This window comes from Lutra lutra, chromosome Y (genome assembly GCF_902655055.1).
Source record: "Lutra lutra chromosome Y, mLutLut1.2, whole genome shotgun sequence".
In the NCBI taxonomy this organism is placed as follows: Eukaryota; Metazoa; Chordata; class Mammalia; order Carnivora; family Mustelidae; genus Lutra; species Lutra lutra.
Window position 1 is genome coordinate 1,047,290 of NC_062297.1, and position 23,707 is coordinate 1,070,996.

Here is a 23,707-nt window from a genome sequence, read left to right on the forward strand (position 1 = left end):
TATGCCAGAGCGACCCAACAATCACCCGCTGAAATCAAACACTGAATTTTAACAGAAGTAGCTCTTGGAAAGATAAGATATTTCATTTTGTCACTTTGAAATTACATCGTGGATTTTTTTTCTTAATGCCTCATTTGAAACCTTCATATTTCTGAAAGTCTAACATTTGCCATTTGATATTTTAAATACAACTTACCATTTAATGTGTCTCTTTAAATCTGGCGAACATTAAGGCTCTCACTTTCCCTTGAACATCTAAGTTCAACTTCGGGTTGTCTGCTTTTATTTCCCCCTTTTTGAGTGTGTGTGTGTTGGTGTGGGAGAGGGCAGGGTTCCAACAGTGACACGCGATGACTGCCTACAGAGTTTCCAGAACATCAGACTGTGCTCATTGGGAGCACTGCCAAGCTCTTTGTAAATGTGTCAAGAAGCTACACCCACTTGTCTTTAGGAAAGACGAGGACCACCTTGTCTACCCTTCTTGCCTGGCCAGCCCCTTCAGGAACGTCTTTCTTTGCAAGCCACTCCCTATCAGATTGATGGCCCAAATTTAAGTTGGTGATTTCAGCCTCCAGCAGAATCAGTCAGTGCAACTCTAAGTCCCCCAAATATGTGGATTTCTCTTTGCCAAGTATTCCAGTCATTTACAGATTAACACATGACAGCGTGAAGGCAGGTTCCCTGGGTACCCTGGGCCTACCTTAGTAGATCATGTGGGTTATGGCGGACTTTCTGGAAGACCGTCGGCTTCCTCAGAGGCAAGCTTTCTCACAACACTGGATCCTCTGTCCCCAGCAGCATGGCTGGCACCCCAGGGTTCAGGGAATACGTAGAGAAAGAAGAACGGAAAGGAGGGCACTGACGAGCTGATGGAGGAAAGTCGCATAAAAGGGGATTTTGGAGATGCAGATTCAGAGCACCTGCTGACCTGCCAGCAGCTTATCTCCAGCGGTGTGCAAGGCTTAGGGTTAGGAGTGGAACCCTTCTCAGTCTCCCCTTAGGGACTGGAGACTTAACTCCTTGCAGGACCCACCTACCTTCCCTCACCACCCCCCCTCTCTCTTTCCTACCCCAGGCATACAGGGTTCTCGGTTTCTGGTGTTCTAGGCCCTACTGCCCCATTGGGTCAGCCCCAGTAGGGCGCAGGGGGCCATGTCACCCACCTCTCTCTCTCCTCTCTCTCTCTCTCACACACACACACACACACACACACACACACACACACACAGGGACTGACAGGTGGGTGCCTAAATTTAACCCCCATGGAAAAAATGTGTTCTGAACCTCAATTAGCAATAAGGAGAAGAGGCCATGTTCATTCATTCATTCATTCATTCACTCACTCAAGAAGCATTCTCCAGGAACTCTGGGGTATAATGATGACCACTAGAGTGGCCCTGGGAATTCACAGCAGGGGAAGGGGAGCAGACCACTCACAGGTTAAACCATCCCCACATACGGAAGTGGGTCACTCCTGTGGAAGCCCTCATTCCAAGTCCTAGGCCTGGAGTCCCAGTCTGAGCACACCCCAACCAGCTTTATCCTGAATGAGCAGCTGGTTGGGCCCTGAGGTTCCCCCCTGGGCAGTAGTCATTATTTTGAGGACCCCTTCTGGACCAGACAGGCCAATCCAGTTCTCATCTGGAAGTGCCCAGGCATGGGCCTCTGAGCGAGCTCTTCATTCTCACTCAGCACCCAGAGCAGCCCTCTGTTCTCTCCTGCAGAGCCCATGGCTGCTCTGGCCAGAGTGGGACTGGACCTTCCAGGGACCGTCTCCACTTCCCGTCCCAGTGAAGCCTCAGGAATGTGCCAGAACCTCCATGCCCTCCCTACAGTTTCTCCTTGTAAGCCCAGACCGTCTAAGCATTTAAGTGACTTCTGAGTGCCCCCGCCCCCCGCCGCCATCTCCCCTACAGCTTGATCAGCCTCTGTGCCCTGGCCGGCCTCAGGCACCAGGAGCCTTACCTGCTACTCCTGGAGGTCAGGACAGGATGGAGGCCGGCATTTGCAAGGACACTGGGGTTTTGCTCAGGGTGCCCAGAGCTCTCCTGGATGCTTTGCTGGCATCCATCCAGTACAAGGGTTTTCTACCTGCTACTGTGGACACAGGAACCCACACAGAAGTGCGGCAAGTGCAGAGGAAAAAAGGAAGGAAGAGGAGAAGAGACAGGGAGGGAGAAAGACCAAGAATCCTTGGCTGAGCATTGCTCTTAAAGATCGTGTTCTGAGCTCGGTGTTTACACCACTGTAAAATTCAGCTAATGATACACTACTACTCCTGCAATTTGATTACAATTCAGGAGAAGGTTCAGGATGCAAACTTCTGGGCTTGGTGAGTTTCATGAGTTCTTTGGGTGCATGGAGTGGCTATGCAGGTGTGTGTGCACCAGTGCTCATGTGTAAGGAGTGGGTATGAACGTGTGTACAAGTGTACAAGTATAAGTTCCACTGGACCTCCTTGCACACATGCAAGGAGTTGGTATGCAAAGGAAGCAAGGGCAAAAATGAACGGTTGGAAACAAATGATCCAATCATTGGGCTGCACGTGCCACTTTTGATCACTACCTTTTTATCTTTAGGGTAATACCCAGTAGCGTGATTGCTGGGTCTTAGGGTAGCTCTATTTTCAACTTTTGAGGAACCTCCATGGAACTGTTTCCCAGGCTGCACAGGCTTGCATTCCCACCAACAGTGTAGGAGGGTTCCCCTTTCTCCATATCCTCGCCAACAACTTTTGTTTCCTCACTGGTTAATTTTAGCCATTTTGACTGGTGTGAGGTGGTATCTCACTGTGGTTTTGATTTGTATTTCCCTGATGCTGAGTGATGCTGAGCACTAGTTCATGTGTCTATTGGTCATCTGGATGTCTTCTTTGCAGAAATGTCTGTTCATTTCTTCTGCCCATTTCTTGATTGGATTATTGATTCTTTGGGTGTTGAGTTTGATACGTTCTTTATAGATTTTTGGATACTAGCCCTTTATTTAATATGTCATTTGTGAATACCTCCTGTCTTTTGGTTTTGTTGACTGTTTCCTTTGCTGTGCAAAGCTTTTGATCCTGATGAAGTCCCAACAGTTCATTTTTGCCCTTGCTTCCCTTGCTTTTGGTGATGTCTCTAAGGAAGATGTTGCTGCGGCTGAGGTCAAAGAGGTTGCTGCCTGTGTTCTCCTCAAGGATTTTGATGGGCTCCTTTCTCACATTGAGGTCCTTCATCCATTTTGAGTCTATTTTTGTGTGTGGTGTAAGAAATGGTCCAGTTTCATTCTTCGGCGTGTGGCTGTGCAATTTTTCCAACACCATTTGTTGAAGAGATGGTCTTTTTTCCACTGGACCTTCCATTCTGCTTTGTTGAAGATGAGTTGACCATAGAGTTGAGGGTCTATTTCTGGGCTCTCTATTCTGTTCCATTGATCTATGTGTCTGTTTTTGTGCCAGTACCATACTATCTTGATGATGACAGCTTTGTAACAGAGCTTGAAGTCTGGAATTGTAATGCCGCCAACTTTGGTTTTCTTTTTAACATTCCTCTGGCTATTCAGGGTCTTTTCTGGTTCCATGTAAATTTTAGGATTATTTGTTCCATTTCTTTGAAAAAAAAATTGTTGGCATTTTGATAAGGATTACATTAAATGTGTAGATTGCTTTAGGTAGCATAGACATTTTCACAATATTTGTTCTTCCAATTGGTGTGCATGGAACATTTTTCCATTTCTTTGTGTCCTCCTCAATTTCTTTCATGAGTATTCTATAGTTTTCTGGGTATGGATTCTTTGCCTCTTTGGTTAGGTTTATTCCTAGGTATCTTATGGTTTTGGGTGCAATTGTAAATGGCATTGACTCCTTCATTTCTCTTTCTTCCATCTTGCTGTTGGTGTATAGAAATGCAAGTGATTTCTGTGTATTGATTTTATATCCTGACACTTTACTGAATTCCTGTACAAGTTCTAGCAGATTTGGAGTGGAGTCTTTTGGGTTTTACACATAAAGTATCATATCATCTGCAAAGAGTGAGAGTTTGACTTCTTCTTTGCAGATTGGGATGCCTTTTATTTCTTTTTGTTGTCTCATTGCCAAGGCTAGGACTTCTAGTACTATGTTGAATAGCAGTGGTGATAATGGACATCCCTGCCGTGTTCCTGACCTTAGCGGAAAAGCTCTCAGTTTTTCTCCATTGGGAATGATATTTGGGGTGGGTTTTCCATAGATGGCTTGATGATATTGAGGTATGTATCCTCTATCCCTATAGTTTGAAGAGTTTGAATCAAGTAGAATGCTGTACTTTGTCAAATGCCTTTTCAGCATCTATTGAGAGTATCATATGGTTCTTGTTCTTTCTTTATTAATGCATTATATCACATTGACTGATTTGTGGTTGTTGAACAAAACTTGCAGCCCAGAATAAGTCCCACTTGGTCATGGTGAAAAATACTTTTAATGTGCTGTTGGATCCTATTAGCTGGTATTTTGGTGAGAATTTTTGCATCTGTGTGTGTCAGGAATATTGGTCTGTAATTCTTTTTGATGGGGGTCGTTGTCTGGTTTTGGGATCAAGGTAATGCTGGCCTCATAAAATGAGTTTGGAAGTTTTCCTTCTATTCTAATTTTTGGAATGTTTTCCGGAGAATAGCTTTTAATTCTTCTTTAAATGTTTGAAGCCATCTGGCCCTGGGCTGTTGTTTGTTGGGAGATTTTTGATGACTGCTTCAATCTCCTTACTGGTTATGGGTCTGTTCAGGTTTTCTATTTCTTCTTGGCTCAGTTGTGGTAGTTTCTATGTCTCGATGAATGCATCCATTTCTTGCAGATTGTCAAATTTGCTGGTGTATAGTTGCTCACAGTATGTTCTTATAATTGTTTGTATTTCTTTGGTGTTGATTGTGATCTCTCCTCTGTCATTCATGGTTTTATTTATTTGGATCCTTTCTCTTTTCTTTTAGATAAGTGTGGCCAAGGGTTTATCAGTCTTATTAATTCTTTCAAAGAACCAGCTCCTAGTTTTGTTGATTCATTCTATTGGTTTCTTTGTTGTTGTTGTTGTTGTTGTTGTTGTTGTTGTTTTGGCTTCTATTTAATTGTTTTCTGCTCCAATCTTTATTATTTCTCTTCTCCTGCTGGGTTTAGGCTTTCTTTGTTGTCCTTTCTCCAGCGCCTTTGGGTGTAGGGTTAGGTTGTGTATTGAGACCTTTCTTGTTTCTTGAGAAAGGCTTGTACTGCTATATATTTCCCTTTCAGGGCTGCCTTTGCTGTGTCCCGCAGATTTTGAACAGTGTGTGTTCATTATCATTTGTTTCCATGAATTTTTTCAATTCTTCCTTAATTTCCCGGTTGAGCCATTCATTCTTCAGAAGGACGCTCTTTAGTCTCCACGTATTTGGACTCTTTCCAAATTTCCTCTTGTGATGGAGTTCTAGCTTCAGAGCATTGTGGTCTGAAAATATGCAAGGAGTGATCCCAATCTTTTGGTACCAGTTGAGACCTGATTTGTGACCCAGGATGTGATCTATTCTGGGGAGTGTTCCACGTGCACTAGCGAAGAATGTGTATTCTGTTGCTTTGGGGATGGAATGTTCTGAATATATCTGTGATGTCCATCTGGTCCAGTGTCATTTAAAGCTTTTACTTCCTTGTTGATCTTTTGCTTGGAGGATCTGTCCATGTCAGTGAGGGGATGTTAAGGTCCCCTACTGTTATTGTATTATTGTCGGTGTGTTCTTTGATTTTGTTATTAAGTGGTAATATAGTTGGCTGCTCCCATGTTAGGGGCATAGATATTCAAAATTGTTATGTCTTCTTGTTGGACAGACCCTTTGAGTATGATACAGTGTCCTTCTTCATTTCTTCTTGTAGTCTTTGGCTTAAAATCTTCATTGATCTGATATAAGAATTGCCACCCCAGCTTTCTTTTGATGTCCATTAGCATGGTAAATTGTTTTCCACCCCCCTCACTTTAAATCTGGAGGTGTCTAAAATGAGTTTCTGTAGACAGTGTATTGATGGGTTTTGGTTTTTTATCCATTCTGATACCCTGTGTCTTTTGATTGGGGCATTTAGCCCATTTACATTCAGGGTAATTACTAAAAAGATATGAATTTAGTGCCACTGTATTGCCTGTACGGTGACTGTTACTGTATATTGTCTCTGTTCCTTTCTGGTCTACTACTTTCAGGCTCTCTCTCTGCTTAGAGGACCCCTTTCAATCTTTCCTATAGGGCTGCTTTGGTCTTTCCAAATTCTTCTAATTTTGTTTGTCATGGAAGCTTTTTTATCTCTCCTTCTATTTTCAATGATAGCCTATCTGGATATAGTATTCTTGGCTGCAGTTTTTCTCGTTTAGTACTCTGAATGTATCATGCCAGTTCTTTCTGGCCTGCCAGGTCTCTGTGGAGAAGTCTGCTGCCAATCTAATATTTTTACCATTGTATGTTACATACTTCTTGTCCGGGGCTGCTTTCAGGTTTTTCTCTTTATCACTGAGACTTGTAATTTTTACTATTAAATGATGGGGTGTGGACCTATTTTTATGGATTTTGAGGGGGTTCTCTGTGCTGTTTGGATTTTGATGCTTGTTCCCTTTGCCATTTTAGAGAAATTCTCTACTATAATTCTCTCCAGAATACTATAATTCTCTCCTCCTTCTTCTGGGATTCCAATTATTCTAATATTGTTTCAACATATGGTATCACTTAAATCTCTCGCCTTCTCCCCTCATGGTTCAGTAGTTGTTTATCTCTCTATTGTTTATCTTCATTATTTTCCATCATTTGATCTTCTGTATCACTAATTATCCATTCTGCCTCAATTATCCTAGCAGTAAGAGCCTCTATTATTGATTGCACCTCATTAATAGCTTTTTGATTTCACCTTGGGTTGAGTTAGTTTTTTTATTTCTCCAGAAAGAGATTTTATTTCTCCAGAGAGGGATTCTCTAATATCTTCCATGCTCTTTTGAGCCCAGCTAGCACCTTGATAATCATCATTCTGAACTCTGGTTCTGACATATTACAAATATCCATATTGATTAGGTCCCCATATTTCTTTTGTGGTGAGTTTTTCTGCTTTGTCATTTTATACAGATAAGAATAGATAAAGAAGAATAGATAAACTAAAAGGGTGACAAAGACTCCAGAAAAAAATACACTAACCAAATCAGAAGAGACCCAAAACCTAGGGGTGAAAAAAAGAGGGGGGGGGAATCACATAAAAATCACATATATATATATGATATAAAGGGGGAAAATAACATAAAATCATATATATATATATATATATATATATATATATATATGTATATGTATATGACTTTTATATGACTATATATATATGTTGTTGAATAAACAGAGTCACCCACTTGATTTTGAGTATATTCTGGTCCTTTAGAAGAAACTACCTCCCAAAATTTTAAAGAAAGAAAAAAAAATATATATATATACACAAAGTAAGAAAAAATATGATGAAGGGATGAAACATGACTTAAAGATGAAAATGTAATGAGATTCTAAAAATGGAATTGATAGGATAGGATAGGTTGGTTGGAAAAAGGGGAAAAAAAGAGGAGAGAATGTCATCAGGCTGGAGACTAGAACAAAGCCACGTGCTAGATTCGGGGTATATTTTATCTATTAGAAGAAATTGTATCCCAAATTTTAAAGAAAAGAAACCTATGTATACAAAAAATAAGGTGAAATACGATGAAGGGACAAAATATGACTATAACAATGAGACTTTAAAAAGATTTTTAGGTATTGGTAAGATAAAATAGTTGAAAAAGGTCAAAATAAGAAAGAGGAAAAATTTTAAAAATAGATTAAGAAAAAAATAAAATTCAAAAAATTTAACTTTGAAAGACTAAAGAATCATGGGAGAAAAAACCATGAATTCTATATACTTGCATTCCCCCCAGCTCTGGAGTTCTGCAGTTCTCATTGATCAGTGAACTTGGTCTTGGCTGGATGTTCTTGCTGATCTTTTAGGGGTGGGGGCCTGTCGCAGTGATTCTCAAATGCCTTTGTCCAAGGCAGATTTGCATCACCCTTGCCTGGGGCCAGTCTAAGTAATTTGCTTGGGTTCACTCTCGGGAATTTTTGTTCCCTGAACGCTTTCTGTACAACTTTGGAGAATGGGAATAAGAACGGTGGCTCCCCCAATCTCTGGCCCTGTAGGGGCCAAGAGCTCAGGGCCCTCCTCCTTGGTGCACCCTCAGAGAAAAGCAGTCAATCCCTCCCATCTCTGTGGTCTCGGCCACAATCCATGCTCACCCGGCCTAGTGACCAAGCGTTTCTACCTCTGGCGCTTGGCCTCGTTTGGAGTCTCCAAACCCAGTAGATTCCTGCCACACGCTTCCACACTGCTCTTCGCAGAGGAGAAGGAGGGGGTCTCTCTGGGTCTGCCACTTGTGGGGTCCCTGCACCAAGAGCAGTGGCCCAGCTATGCCTTGGATCACAGCTTCACAAGTAACCCTAAACTGCGAGCACAATGCCAGCTCTGTCTGTGTAGCCAGCTTCTCCACTCTAATATTTGGCAGCTCTGCAACACTCACACACCTGGTCTTTCTGTGACACTGTGGTCCCCACGAGGGCTCTACCCCCAGTTAGCCTTTGGGGCGACATCCCTCAGTGGAGCAGACTTTTAAAAGTTCAGATTTTGTGCTCTGCTGCTCTCTCACTTGCTAGGATCTGCCCCTCCCCACCACGGTCTAGCTCCCTGTCGCTTTGGATTCACTTCTCTGCACATCCTACCTTCCAGAAAGTGGTCAGTTTTCTGTTCTTAGAATTGCTATTCTTCTTCTCCTCTCTCCCCTGTTGAGTTTGTAGGTGTCAGAATGGTTTAATAACTATCTAGATGAACTCCTGGGACCTAATGATATTTCAGTCTCCTACTCCTCTGCCATCTTGCTTTCTCTCTTCCTTTCTTTTTACACCTATAACCCTAATGATGGTACGCTCCCTAACTATGTTAATCTATGTTAATCCTATAATTAATCTAATGTTAAACCTATATCTGTGTGCATATCCGTAACTTGCAAGGTCACTAATTCTGGCATATCTTATTGTCAATAGTTCTAGGAACATTTAAGTAAGAGATCAGGCCTAAGCTGACCAACCTTTTGCTGACATACCATGGTATCATTGGAAAAAGTTTAGTTATGTTACTTAACATACAAATTTGTCTAACAGCCGAGTAACTCAGTTGCAAATGGAATTTCTAAGAGTAATTGCCAACTTCCCGTGGAGTCATTCTTCCCAACATACTGTAATTTTCCAGCTCTTCCTGAATTGTGTCATACTTCCTGTCAGTGGCATTCAGGGAATGGGCTCACGCACTGCCAAATAATGTGTAAGCGGAATAGAACCAAGTTATACCAATAAAGCTGTGAACCCTCTCATAAATGTCCTTTTCCCAGTGAAAGTCCATATAGCTTTCCAATAGTGAATGCTTTTCGGATACATTTAAGTATTCGTGTACGTATTTAGGTAAAGACTCTTGGCATAGAATCTGTGGACTTTTGTCAAAGAATGAAAAACAGAAACCTGGATTTCTGTGAGAGAGCAAAGAGGAAAAAAGGTGTGTAAGGACAGTGAGTGTTTGTTGTTATTTCCAGGCATTGATAAGATGGCTGAAAGAGAGGTCAAAGTGGACATTTTGTCATTTATTTGGCCAACAATTATTAAAGGAAACTAACTGTATTCTTAACAGAATTTCTGGAAAACCTTGAAATTCTAGCTGGAAAGTAATATGATTTGACTCTGTGTTAAGCTGTATGCGGTTTGTGGATATTAATTTTAGCTTCTATGCATTTAAGGGTTTCAATTTTTGCCATCACTGTTGGCTTTTAGTGACCTCTAAACCTGCCTTACCAGTGCTATTTGCTTTCCTTTTTGAAGACGTACATCTGCACAACCAATAGGCATATTTCTAAAATCAACTGCTAGTATTTACTCAATGTTTTTCCGAGCCAAGTACATTATCTCACATAGTAGTCACAATCCTATAAAGGAGGTGCTAATGTAATCCGCGTTTTATATTTGAGGTAGAAATTCAGATATGAGGAGTTTTAAAGACTTTCCGAGGGTCACATAAAAATTAGAGAAGAGCAGGAGTTTCAAATCATGCTGTATGACCCAGAACTTGTACACTAAATGGGGTCATTGGTGGGTGTGGTGGACTCTAGGTGATAAGCTTTATAGAGGAGAGGGCTTCGGAGTTTGGTTGTGACTGACTAGCTCACACTTGCCATCTAGATTCAGGACAGTGGGGATGGAAGAGCAGTCCAATCTGGGAAAATACTTGTAAAATAATGGAGGTGGGGAAGTAAAAAGAAAATGTTTGTGAAGCAGTGATGGGTCAACGTGGTAGAAATTATGCCTTGCATGTGAGGTAATATGGCCAAAATGTGGATGAACATCAGCATGTACAGCTTCCAAAGGCCCAACCGGGGAAACTACTTGAAAACATAGCAGATGTTTACAAAGAAGTGGCTGTGTGCTCATTTACAGCATTACTTCCTGAGTCCTCATAATGAGCTTCTGTGTCATTATAACCATAGTCATTTCACACACAAAGTACCTAAAACACACAGAAATTAACTTGGCCAACATTATGTAACCAGTAAGGAGTAGAGCTGGGATTCTTACTGAGGGAGTGTGGTTCCAGAAAGCATGATTTTAACTGTTGTGTGGCCCTAGATATTATTAGGTGGAATGATGTAATTGGATTGAGGAACCCCTGTGAGGACCTGAAAAATAGGGAAGATTGGAACAGAAAGTTGAGTGAGTAGGGGTGGAGAGGTGCACCTACATTACTATAGCACTCTGTGTGGGTGGCACTCAGTGTCTGTGGAGGTGACTAGTTGTGAATAAACATGTGAGATCAGAGAGATTAGTGAGGTTGGGTTGGGATCTGGGAGTAAGAGCTCCAAGTCTGAATTTTGGCCATGCCAAAATTCTTTGGTCACCTCGTGAACTTGGCCTAATGGATGAACCTCTCTGCTTTGATTCACTCTTTCACAAAGTGGTAAATGCCTCAGAACTGGGGGGATTAAGTCCATTTTTGGCTCAGCCGATGGTAAAGTTTTATTAGGCCACCCATCTGGCCATACCACTGAGTCAGTTGGAATCCGTATCTCCAACTCAGACAAAAGCCATCAGTACTCTGAATGGACTCAGGAGGCACTTCCAGAGATGTGCCAGTTGAAATTCCTTTAGTGGGGATGAGGAGAGGGATGAGAGGACAGAGCGTGGATGGAGCTCTCATGCGTGCTCCACAGAATAGGTCAGGTGGAGAAACAGGCTCCCAGGAGAACATTACATTTTTATAGATTCCTTCTTCCATAGTTACTATCTTCCTCACATCAGCATTTTTTGGTCTTTGCTCTCCCTTATGTCTTTGTTCTTACTTCATGAGGGTGCAGTCTCATCAGAGCTTTATTGATCTCTACATTTGCTCTTCCTTTGCATGAAAGCTCTTGAGCAGCATGAACTTCACAGCCTCATAGTTACTAAAAGCACACATAGAACCTGAAACCAGGTTTTCTTTTTTTTTTTTTAATTTATTTTCAGCATAACAGTATTCATTGTTTTTGCACCACACCCAGCGCCCTCTCCAATACCCACCACCTGGTTCCCCCAACCTCCCACCCCCGCCACTTCAAACCCCTCAGGTTTTTGTTCAGAGTCCATAGTCTCTCATGGTTCACCTCCCCTTCCAATTTCCCCCAACTCCCTTCTCCTCTCTAACTCCCCTTGTCCTCCATGCTATTTGTTATGCTCCACAAATCAGAGAAACCATATGATAATTGACTCTCTCTGCTTGACTTATTTCACTCAGCATAATCTCTTCCAGTCCCGTCCATGTTGACACAAAAGCTGGGTATTCATCTTTCTGATGGAGGCATAATACTCCATCGTGTATATGGACCACATCTTCCTTAATCATTCATCCGTTGAAGGGCATCTTGGTTCTTTCCACAGTTTGGTGACCGTGGCCATTGCTGCTATAAACATTGGGGTACAGATGGCCCTTCTTTTCACTATATCTGTATCTTTGGGGTAAATCCCCAGTAGTGCAACAGCAGGGTCATAGGGCTCTATTTTTAATTTCTTGAGGAATCTCTTCCAGTCCTGTCCATGTTGCTACAAAAGTTGGGTATTCATCCTTTCTGATGGAGGCATCATAGTCCATAGTGTATATGGACCACATCTTCCTTATCCATTGATTTCTTGATTTTTTTTCCTTCTTTTGGTTAGTAATTTATTTGAAAAAAAATCACAAGTTTTAGTGATTCAGATGGACACTTTCATTATTTTCTCAAAAAATATAATAATATCTCCTTCCCTTAATAAAAGGAATATTCTTACATCAAAAACTAACAACATGGTCGGGACTGGAAGAGATTATGCTGAGTGAAATGAGTCAACCAAAGAGAGTCAATTATCATATGCTTTCACTTATTTGTGGAGCATAACAAATCGCATGGAGGACAAGGGCAGTTAGAGAGGAGAAGGGAGTTGAGGGAAATTGGAAGGGGAGGTGAACCATGAGAGACTATGGACTCCGAAAAACAATCTGAGGTTTTTGAAGGGGTGGGGGTGGCAGGTTGTTGGGGGAACCAGGTGGTGGGTATTGGAGAGAGCACGGATTGATTGGAGCCCTGGGTGTGGTGCAAAAACAATGAATACTGTTACGCTGAAAATAAATTAAAACAAACAAACAACAACAACAACAAAAAAAAAACCAAAACAAAACTAATGATATATTGCATGGTGACTAACATAACATAATAAAAATAATAATAAAAAAGGGATTTATCTTACTTTCCTAAATCTTAAAAAGATTTTAATTAATACGTACTGGTAGAATTGGCCTTTAAAAATTAGATGTTAAATTATGTGGGTTCTCCAATATTCTAAGATAAGTATTAACATAATGTTTTCACACTCTCAAGTGTTTAATTTTCTTTTAATGTAATTAATTGAGAGTATTTGTGATGATATGATGATCAGCCTAATTAGGAATATTCTGTTTAGTAATCTAATCCAAATGAGAAAAAGATGCCTTTTTTTTTTTTTTTTTTTTTTTTTGAACACAGGACTGAAGGCTGGGTAAATTTGATATTTCTTTTGAGACATTTTCCCTCTCTTGAAAGTGTGCCCTTCATATATTATATATTTAGTCTTTTCCATGACCATTTTAAATAAACATTCTGGAAGTACTTATTACCTTGTAAAAGCTTGAATTAAAAAATGAACCTTGCTAATATAAAGTTTTCACCCAGCATGAATGAGAACATATGAAAACACAGATGGTGATTTTTAGAAGAAATATAACTAGACAATAATACTTAGTGAAATTTCTATTCCTCCTAATAATTTTATAGAAGTTTCAAAACATTAAATCTTCCCTTGTAATCTAATCTTGTATTTAAGTTTATGTAAGTTATTACCGAAATTGTTCGACAAGGTAAAAAGTCATTTTACAGTATTGCAATATCTAATACTATTTTTGGATTTTACATTTAAAGCTTTTATTGTTTTATATGTACAGATAGTTCAGTCAGTTTTCTAAGAGTGATTCTGTATTTTAAATTAATACCATCAATTTTCATTTGATATATTTCCTAAGTGAGGGTATGTACATTTGACTCTTTTCTTGCTGGGATGATCTATTCTATGAATAATTGTTTAGAGTATTAAAGATAGATTTTACTAGGTTTGTTACTTAATTACTTTAGTAGATTAAATTAGTTCAGGTTGGTAACATAAAATATTCCGTTTATAGCCACTTAAAAATATTTCAAACCCTTACATTGCATGGGTAGCACCTTGCATTAACAATGAAACCAAGTTAAAAATACACTGTAGATTTTCTATTGATGAAGTGCTCCTTTCGATCAGCTTATGACCCTATTTCAATGTCTGACCAGGCTCTCCATCCACTGATATTGACCTCTGACAATTCTTTAGGCTGTAAGTAAAAGAAAATCTAAGACATGCATCTGCTATTTGCCATATTTCCATGACAAGAGGGAAGCAGAGAGTGAGGATGGGTTGTGATTCTATTTCTCAAGCTAGAAGGGAGAGATTAAATTGGAGATCCCCAGGAATTCTAGTTCAACTGCAAAGGTAGAGAGAATGGGAAGAAGTAAGTGTTTCTCATCCCTTTCTGTAAGTGAGACTTGAAGACACTTGCCCAGAATATCCTGTTCCAATCAGCAAATGCTAAAGTTAGCTCTTTTTAAAATTTATTTTATTTTTAAAATTTTTATTGTGTTATGTTAGTCATCACACAATACATCACTAGTTTTTGATGTAGTGCCAAAATTCATTCTTTACATACAATACCCAGTGCTCCATGAAATATGTGCCCTCCTTAGTACCCACCCCCAGGCTCACCCATTCCTCCATGCCCCCTTTCTAAAACTCGTAGTTTCTCGGAGTCCATGGCTTATCATGGTCCATCTCCCTCTCTGATTCCCCACCCCCTGTCACTTTTCCTTTCCTTCTCCTAATGTCCTCCATGCTATTCCCTATGTTCCACAAGTAAGTTAAGCCATATGATAATTGACTTTCTCTGCTTGACTTATTTCACTCAGCCTAATTTCCTTTGGTCCCATCCATTGTGGATGAGAAAGTTGGGTATTCATCCTTTCTGATGGCTGAGTAATATTCCACTGTGTATATGGCCACATCTTCTTTATCCATTCATCTGTTGAAGGGCATCGAGGGAGGAAGGGCAAGACGGCAATGACATAGAAGACCCTGTTTCAACAGGTCCCCTGAACTGAGCTAAATATCTACCAGAGCACTTTGAACACCCATGGAATCGCCCTGAGATGTAAGATCACACACTTCTGGATCTCTACAGGGGCAGAAGATCATCAGTGGAGAGCTAAAGCAGAGTGGGAATGTTAGAACTGATATTGGAGGATAAGCAGAAGGGGAAGGGAGCCACCATAAGTGACCCAGTGGAAAGTAATACCCCAATAAGAAAGTGCCCTGTGCTTTGGGACCAGCAGTAGCTTGGAGACTGGTTAACAACACTCAGAAAGAACAAAGGGTCTTTAGGGGCAAATGGTGGGATCCCATGGCCACAGGCACAGAATTAAGCCCACAGCCCAAGGGCTGACACAGCCAGTGCTCATCCATTCCTGAGAGAGCCTGGCAGGGCTCCACTTGGGCGTCCCTGGACCTGTAGCCTTCCAATGGCTGCATCGCCTCCAGGTCTCGGTCCACCTGGCATGAGCATGGGCTCCAGACAACAGTCCTGGCAATGGCAGCCCCCAGGATCGGGCTCCCTCAGACCAGTATGGCTTGTGGTTTCAGTACTGTGGGGGTGCAGAGACAAGCAGAGGCCTTGGGTGACCACTGAGACAGTGGCTGAGGGTGCGCACCACCTGTGGCAGGTTGCAGTGTACAGCAGAGTTTGCAGAAGGGGAGACTGTGTGTTCTGGACCACCCAGAGGGGAGCAGACTAAGGTTTCTCTCTGAGGTGCAGGTCTGGGTGCAAACAGTTTATTTTGCTCTGACCCTCCAAAAGGCAACAAAACAGCTGCCAAAGAACAAAAACCTCCAGAGAACCAAAGCCTGGAAAAACAGTTTCCACAGAGCCCAGCCCCTTGATAGGGGGCAGGTTGACTCAAGCCAAGCAGGATTGACTGAAAAACAACACAGCAGGCCCATCCCCCAGAAGACATGCCAAAAGAACAAGAGGACAACCACCACAGGGTCCCCATAAAACCCCAACATCAGAGATAAACAATATATTAGCTCTGATATATTTTATATATATTTATACATATGTTTATAAATATATAAACAATATATAAAGCTCCCAGTATTGCCTCAAGACCTGTTATATTTCATTCATACAACCTTTCTTTTCTTTCTCTTCTTTTCTTAATTTTTTTATTTTATTCATTCTCACAATTCCTTTTCTTTCCTTTTTTAATCTACTTACCATTACAACTAGAGGAATGTACAACATATTCCATAATAAAATTCCATAATAACTTTCTAACTTGAACTTTTTTCATACTTATACCTTTTCCTTTTCTTTAAATATATATATATTTTATATAAATGTATATATATAGTATATATTTATCATATATTTAAATATATTATATATATTTATCTATTTAGACAGATAGATACATAAATAGATAAAAGCTTCAAAGTAGTCATTTTTCCCTATTCAATTCTACCCCTATATATAAACCAGGTTGTGTTTTTTTTTTTAAGATTTTACTTTATTTATTTGACAGACAGGGACCACAAATAGGCAGAGAGGCAGGCAGAGAGAAACGGGGGAGCAGGATCCCTGCTGAGCCGATAGGCCAACAGGGGGCTCAATCCCAGGACTCCCTGGATCATGAGGGACCCTGAGATCATGACCTGAGCCAAAGGCAGAGGCTTAACCCACTGAGCAACTCAGGTGCCCTTATAAAACAGTTTTAATTTCCCTGTATCTCTGGAAATTTGTGTCCTTTTACAAAAGCAGTGTTTAAGATACACCCAGGAAGAACTGAAATAACCTCTTTGCCCACATCAAGGATTTAACACTACCTTCCATCTTATCATTATTATTATTATTATTTTTGGTCAGTGTTTCTGTGTATTTGTTTTTGGTTTGTACTATACAAATCTTATTCTGGGGTTCATTTTGGCTGGGTTTTTCTTTTATGTTTTTTCTTTTTCTCTTTCTTTTGTTGCTCTTTTTGTTTGTTCGTATTTGTTTTTGTACCTTATAAATCTTAATTCTGACTCATTTTGGCTGGTTTTTTTTTCTTTTTCCCTCCTCTTTTCTTCTCTCTGTTTTTTTCTTTTTTCTTTCTGTTTGGTGGTGACTTCCAGTTGCTCTGAAACTTGGCATGGTGGACCTTGCCCGGATTGTGGCTGATATATTCAGCTATACATCCCCTCAACCACCTCTCACCAAAATGACTAAGAGAGGAAGAGCCAACAGAGGAAAAATCCAGGGACTGGGACCTCTGTCACAAAACATTAGATATGGACATATACAATATATTGGAAATAGAATTCAAGGTAACAATTACCCAGGCAATGGTTATGTTGGAGATGACCATTAGTGACAACATAGAATCTCTAAGGGTGGGTGGAAGAGCTGATCTCACAGAACTTAAAAATGCTATCAATGAGATTCAATCTAATCCAAATACTCTAACACCTAAGGTAAATGAGGCAGAAGACAGAATTAGTGATCTAGAATACAAACTGATAGAAAAGAAGAATCAGGAGGTGGCCTGGAAAAAACAGCTTAGAAGACATGAAAACAGATTTAAGGAAATAAGTAACACCATGAAACATTCCAATGTCAGAATTATTGGGATCTCTAAGAGGGTGGAGAGACAAAGGACTAGAAGATACAGCTGAACAAATCTTAGATAAGAATTTCCCTAATCCGGGGAATGGAGCAACTGTTCATGTCATAGAGGCAGAGAGGACAACCCCCCCCCCCCCCGCCCAAGATCAAAGAGGGTAGAAAGACATCCAGGCACGTGATTATGAAATTCTCGAGTCATAAGTTCAGAGATGTCTTAAGGGCCGCTAAGGGGAAGAGATTACTAATGTACAGAGGAAGGATCATCAGAATAATATCATATCTGTCCACAGAAATCTGGCAAACCAGAAAGGGCTGGCAAGACATATTCATGGCACTAAATGAGAAGAACATGCAGCCAAGAATAGTTAATCCTGCAAAGCTGACTTTCAGAATGGATGGAGAGATAAAGAGCTGACAAGACTGACAAGGTTTAAAAGATTATGTCACCCCCAAGCTGTCACTACAAGAAATACTAAGGGGTGGGGGTTTTATTAAAGACGAAAGAACTCATGAGTGACATAGAACAGAAATTTACAGAGACAATCTATAGAAACAAGGACTTCACAGGCAACATGATGACTATAAAAACACACCTTTCAATAATCACTCTCAATGTGAAGGGCCTAAATACTCACATAAAATGGCAGTGGGCTACGGACTGGATAAAATGACAGGACCCATCCATATGCTGTCTAGAAGAGATGCATTTTGAACACAAAGATACATCCAGGCTGAAAGTGAAGGGATGGAGAACCATCTTTCAGGCCAATTGGCCTCAAAAGAAAGCTGGGGTAGTGATTCTTATATCAGATAAATTAGATTTTAAGCTAAATACTGTAGTCAGAGATACAGAAGGACACTACATCATTCTGAAAGGGTCTATCCACCAAGAAGATCTAACAATTGTAAATATTTATGCCCCCAACATGGGAGCAGGCAACTACATAAGCCAACTGTTAATCAAAATAAAGAGTCTTATTGATAAGAATAAATTAATTGTAGGAGATCTTAACATACCATTCTCAGCAATAGATAGATCATCTAAGCAGAAAATCAACAAAGAAACAAGAGCTTTGAATGACACACTAGACCAGATGGACCTCATTAATATATGCAGAACATTCTACCCTAAACTAACACAATATTCATTCTTCTTGAGCACACATGGAACTTTACCCAGAATAGACCACATACGGGATCACAAATCAGATCTCAACAGATACCAAGAGATCGAGATTATTCCCTGCATATTCTCAGATCACAGTGCTCTGAAACTGGAACTCAGAAGAAAAGGTTTGGAAGGAATTCAAACATGTGGGAGCTAAAGACCATCCTGCTCAAGAATGTTTGGATCAACCAAGAGATCAAAGAAGACTTTAAACAATTCATGGAAACCAATGAAAATGAAGACACATTGGCCCAAAACCTATGGGATATGGCAAAGGCAGTCCTAAGGGGGAAACACATAGCAACCCAAGCCTCACTCAAAAATACCTGAAAAATCCTGAATACATCAACTCTTTTTACACCTTAAGAACTAGAAAATCAACACCAAATTAAGCCAACCCCATGCACAAGAAGGGAAATAATTAAGATTAAGCAGAGATCAATGAGTTTGAAACTAGAGATACAGTAGAACACATCAATTAAACTAGAAGCTGCTTCTTTGAAAGAATTAGTAAGATTGATAAGCCACTGGCCAAACAAATCCAAAAGTAAAGGAGAAGATTGAAATTAATAAAATTATGAATGAAAGGGGAGAGAGATCATGACTAACGCCTAGGAAATAGAAACAATCATCAGAAATTAATATCATCAGCTATATGCCAAGAAGTTAAGCAACACAAAGATAAACTCTAAATGGATGAAATACCTCAATGTGAAACAGGAATCCACCCAAATCCTAGAAAAGACCATAGGCAGTAACCTCTTAGACATCGGCCACAGCAACTTCTTTCAAGACTCATCTCCAAAGGCAAAGGAAACAAAAGTGGAAATAAACTTTGGGGACTTGATCAACATAAAAAGCTTCTGCACAGCAAAGGAAACATTCAACAAAACAAAAGGTAACCCACGGAATGGGAGAAGATATTTGCAAATGACACTATAGACAAAGGGCTGATATCCAATATGTATAAAGAACTCCTCAAACTCAATATCCCAAAACAGATAATCATGTCAAAAAATGGGCTGAAGACATGAACAGACACTTCTCCAAAGAAGACATACAAATGGCTCGGAGACACATGGAAAAAATGCTCATCATCATTAGCCATCAGGAAATAGCCAAGATGCCCTTCAACAGACGAATGGGTAAGGAAGATGTGGTCCATATATACAATGGCATATTAGCCAGCCATCGGAAAGGATGAATACCCAACTTTTGTATCAACATGGGTGGGACCAAAGGAAATATGCTGAGTGAAATACGTCAAGCAGAGAAAGTCAATTATCATACAGTACCGCTTACTTGTGGAACATAAGGAATAACATGGGGGACATTAGGAGAAGGAAAGGAAAAGTGAATTGGGGGAAATCAGCAGGGAGATGAAACATGAGAGACTGTGGACTCTGAAAAACAAACCGGGGGTTTTGGAAGGGAGGGGATGGGTGAGCCTCGTGGTGGGTATTAAGGAGGGCACATATTGCATGGAGGAGTGTGTGAGATACATAAGCAATGAATCTTGGAACACTGAAAAAGAAAAATAAAATTCAATAATTAAAATAAAATTATAAAATACAATAATAGTAAAATAAAGTAAGATAAAAAAAATAAAATAAAATGAAGGGCATCTCTGTTCTTTCCATAGTATGGCTATTGTGGACATTGCTGCTATGAACATTTGGGTGCACGTGGCCCTTCTTTTTACTCATCTGTATCTGTGGGTTAAATATCCAGTAGTGCAATTGCAGGATTATAGGGAAGCTCTATTTTTAATTCTTTGAGGAATCTTCACACTGTTTTCCAAAGTGGCTGCACCAACTTGCATTCCCACCAACAGTGTAGGAGGGTTCATGTTTCTCCACATCCTCTCCTACATTTGTCATTTCTTCTTTGTTGATCTTTGCCATTTTAACTGGTGTAAGGTGGTCTCTCAATGTGGTTTTGACTTGAATTTCCCTGATGGGTAATGGCTGTGGCTGTCATGGGACTATCGGCTTATGTCCATGCCTACAGAGCCCAGTCCCAACAATTGTTCCCTAAATCCTTTGTTCTGTTTGAATGCTGTTATTAATCCCTTCCCATCTCACAGCCGCCAGTCTTCACTCTAATGCTGGTCATCAAGTGAAGGCACTTTCGCATTGGGTATTGCTTTCCAATGTATCCCTTCTGGTGTTTCCCTCCCTCTTCTCTTTATCTGCTGCTATCAGTCTGCACACTCCCAACTCCTGTGGGGTAGCAATATTATCTGATAAATTAATAAATTTTAAACCAAAGACTAGTAAGAGATGTAGAAGGACATTATGTCAAACTTAAAGGGTCTAGCCAGCAAGAAGATCTAAAAATGATAAATGTCTATGACCCCATCGTGGGAACAGCCAATTATATAAGCCAATTAATAATCAAAATAAAGGAACATATTGATAGTAATGCATTAATAGTAGGGTACTTCAACTCCCTACTCACATCAATGAGCAGATCATCTAAGCAGATCAACAAAAAAACCAGGGTTTAGAATGACACACTGGACCAGATGGCCTTTGCAGATACATACAGAACATTCCATCCTAAATCAGCAAAATATTCATTCTTTTTGAGTGAACACAGAACTTTCTCCAGATTAGATCACATCCTGGGTCACAAATCAGGTCTCAACCATATGAGCCTCTCAACTGATGCAGAAAAAGCATTTGACAAAATATAACATCCTTTCTTGGTTAAAACTCTGCAAAGTATAGAGATAGAGGGATCATAGCTCAGTATCATAAAAGCTATCTACAAAATATCCCACAGTGATATCATTCTCAATGAGAAAAATTGGGAGCTTTTCCCTTAAGGTCAAGAACACAACAGGGATGCTCGCTCTCACCACTGTTGTTCAACATGATGATGAACAGCAATCAGACAACAAAAAGAAATAAAAGGCATTCAAATTGGCAAAGAAGTCATACTCTCTCTCTCTCTGCAGATGACATGAAAACCTAAAAGATGTTTTATGTTTATGTTGAAAACCTAAAAGACTCCACCCCAAAATTACTAGAACTCATACAACAATTCACCAACATGGCACAATAATAATAAAAAAAAAAAAAAACCCAAGGCACAGTAATCAGTCGCATTTCTGTATACAGAATTTTGTATACATTTCTGTATAACAATGTCGCTGAACAAGGAGAAATTGAGGAGAAGATCCCATTTAGAGTGCACCAAAAAATACAAGATACTTTGGAATAAACCTACCAAAGAGATAAAGAATCTGTACTCTAGATACTACAGAACACTTAAGAAAGAAATTGAGGAAGACACAAAAGGATGGGAAAACATTCCATGTTCATTGATTAGAAGAATAAACATTGTTAAATTGTCTATTTTAACATTGTTTAACATATTTTAACATTGTTAAAATGTCTGTGCTGCCCAGAGCAATCTACACATTCCCTATCAAAATACCATCAACATTTTTCACAGAGCTGGAACAAACAATCCTACAATTTTCATGGAGCCAGAAAAGACCCAAATAACCAGGGGGGTCTTGAAAAAGAAAACCAAAACTGGGGACATCACAATGCCTGACTTCAAGCTGTTTTACAAAACTGTGATCATCAAGACTGGCACAAAAACAGACACATAGATAAATAGAAGAGAACAGAGAGCCCAGAAGTGGACCCTTAACTATATGGTTAACTAATCTTTGACAAAGTAGTAAGAATATGGAAATAATATAATATATATATATATATATATATATATATATATATATATATATATATATATAATATATATGTTATATATATATATAATGTAATAATAAATTATAATTTATTATAATTAATATTATAAGAATAAATAATGCGAAAAAGACAGTCTCTTCAATAAATGGTGCTGGGAAAATTTGACAGCTACATGTAAAAGAATGAAACTGGACCATTCTCTTACACCATTCACAAAGATAAATTTAAAATGGATGAAAGACTTCAGTGTGAGACAGGAATACATCAAAATCCTAAAGGGGAGCACAGGGAGTTACCTCTTTGACATTGGCCACAAGAACTTCTTACAAGACAAGGCCCTAAAGCCAAGGGAAACAAACAAACAAACAAACAGAATTCTTGAGACTTCATCAAGATAAAAATCTTTTGCACAGCAGAGGAAACAATCAACAAAACTAAAAGGCAGCCTATTGAATGGGACAAGGTATTTGCATATGTTAAAGCGCTAGCATTTGATAAAGGGCTAGTATCCAAGATCTATAAAGAACTTCTAAAACTCAACACCCCAAAGAACAAAGAATCCAGTGAAGAAATGGCAGAAGACATGAACAAGTATTTCTCCACAGAAGATATATAAGTGGCCACAGACACATGAAAAAAAAAAAAAAAACACGCTCAATATCACTCATTATCAGGGAAATACAAATCAAGCCCACAATGAGATACCACTTACCAACTTCCAGAACGGCTAAAATTAACAACTCAGGAAACAATAGGTATTGGTGAGGATGTGGAGAAAGGGGAGCCTCTTACAGTGTTGTGGGAATGCAGCTGGTACAGCCATTCTGGATTAAACAGTATGGAAGATCTTCAAGAAGTTAAATTGACCCAGCAATTGCACTAATGGGTATTTACCCCAAAGATAGAGATGTACTGAAAAGAAGGGGCGCATGAACCCCAATATTCATAGCAGCAATGTCCACAATAGCCAAAACTATTGGAAGGAGCCAGGATGTCCTTTGACAGATGGATGGATAAAGATGTGGTAGGTATAAACAATGGAACATTACTCAGCTATGAGAAATGATTAATACTTACCGATTACCTCCATGTGGATGGACGTGGAGGGTAATCTGCTATGTGAAATAAGTTAATCAGAAAAAACAATTATCATATAGTTTCACTCATATGTGGAACCTAAGAAACAGTTCAGAGGACTATAGGGAAGGGAGGGGTAAGTGGATAGGAAGAAATCAGAGAGGGAGACAAATCATGAGAGACTCTTATCTATGGGAAACAAATAAAGAACAGAATGGTAGATCAAAAATTCTAAAAAGGAACAAACAAAACCCCAAGCTGCAGAAGGAATCAAATAATAGGCATCGGAGCAGAACAAAATGACATAAAGATTAAAAGGAGTAGAACAAATCAATGAAAGGATAAGATGATTCTTTGAAAATATCAACAATAGTGATAAACCTTTAGCCAGACTATTCA

General features: G+C 39.7%; 1 pseudogene; it reads left to right on the forward strand.

The window, feature by feature from the left end:
* Positions 1–1,991: 1,991 nt before the first annotated feature.
* The window catches only part of LOC125092621 (CTP synthase 2-like), a 105,081-nt pseudogene continuing 83,365 nt past the window's right edge, over positions 1,992–23,707 (forward strand).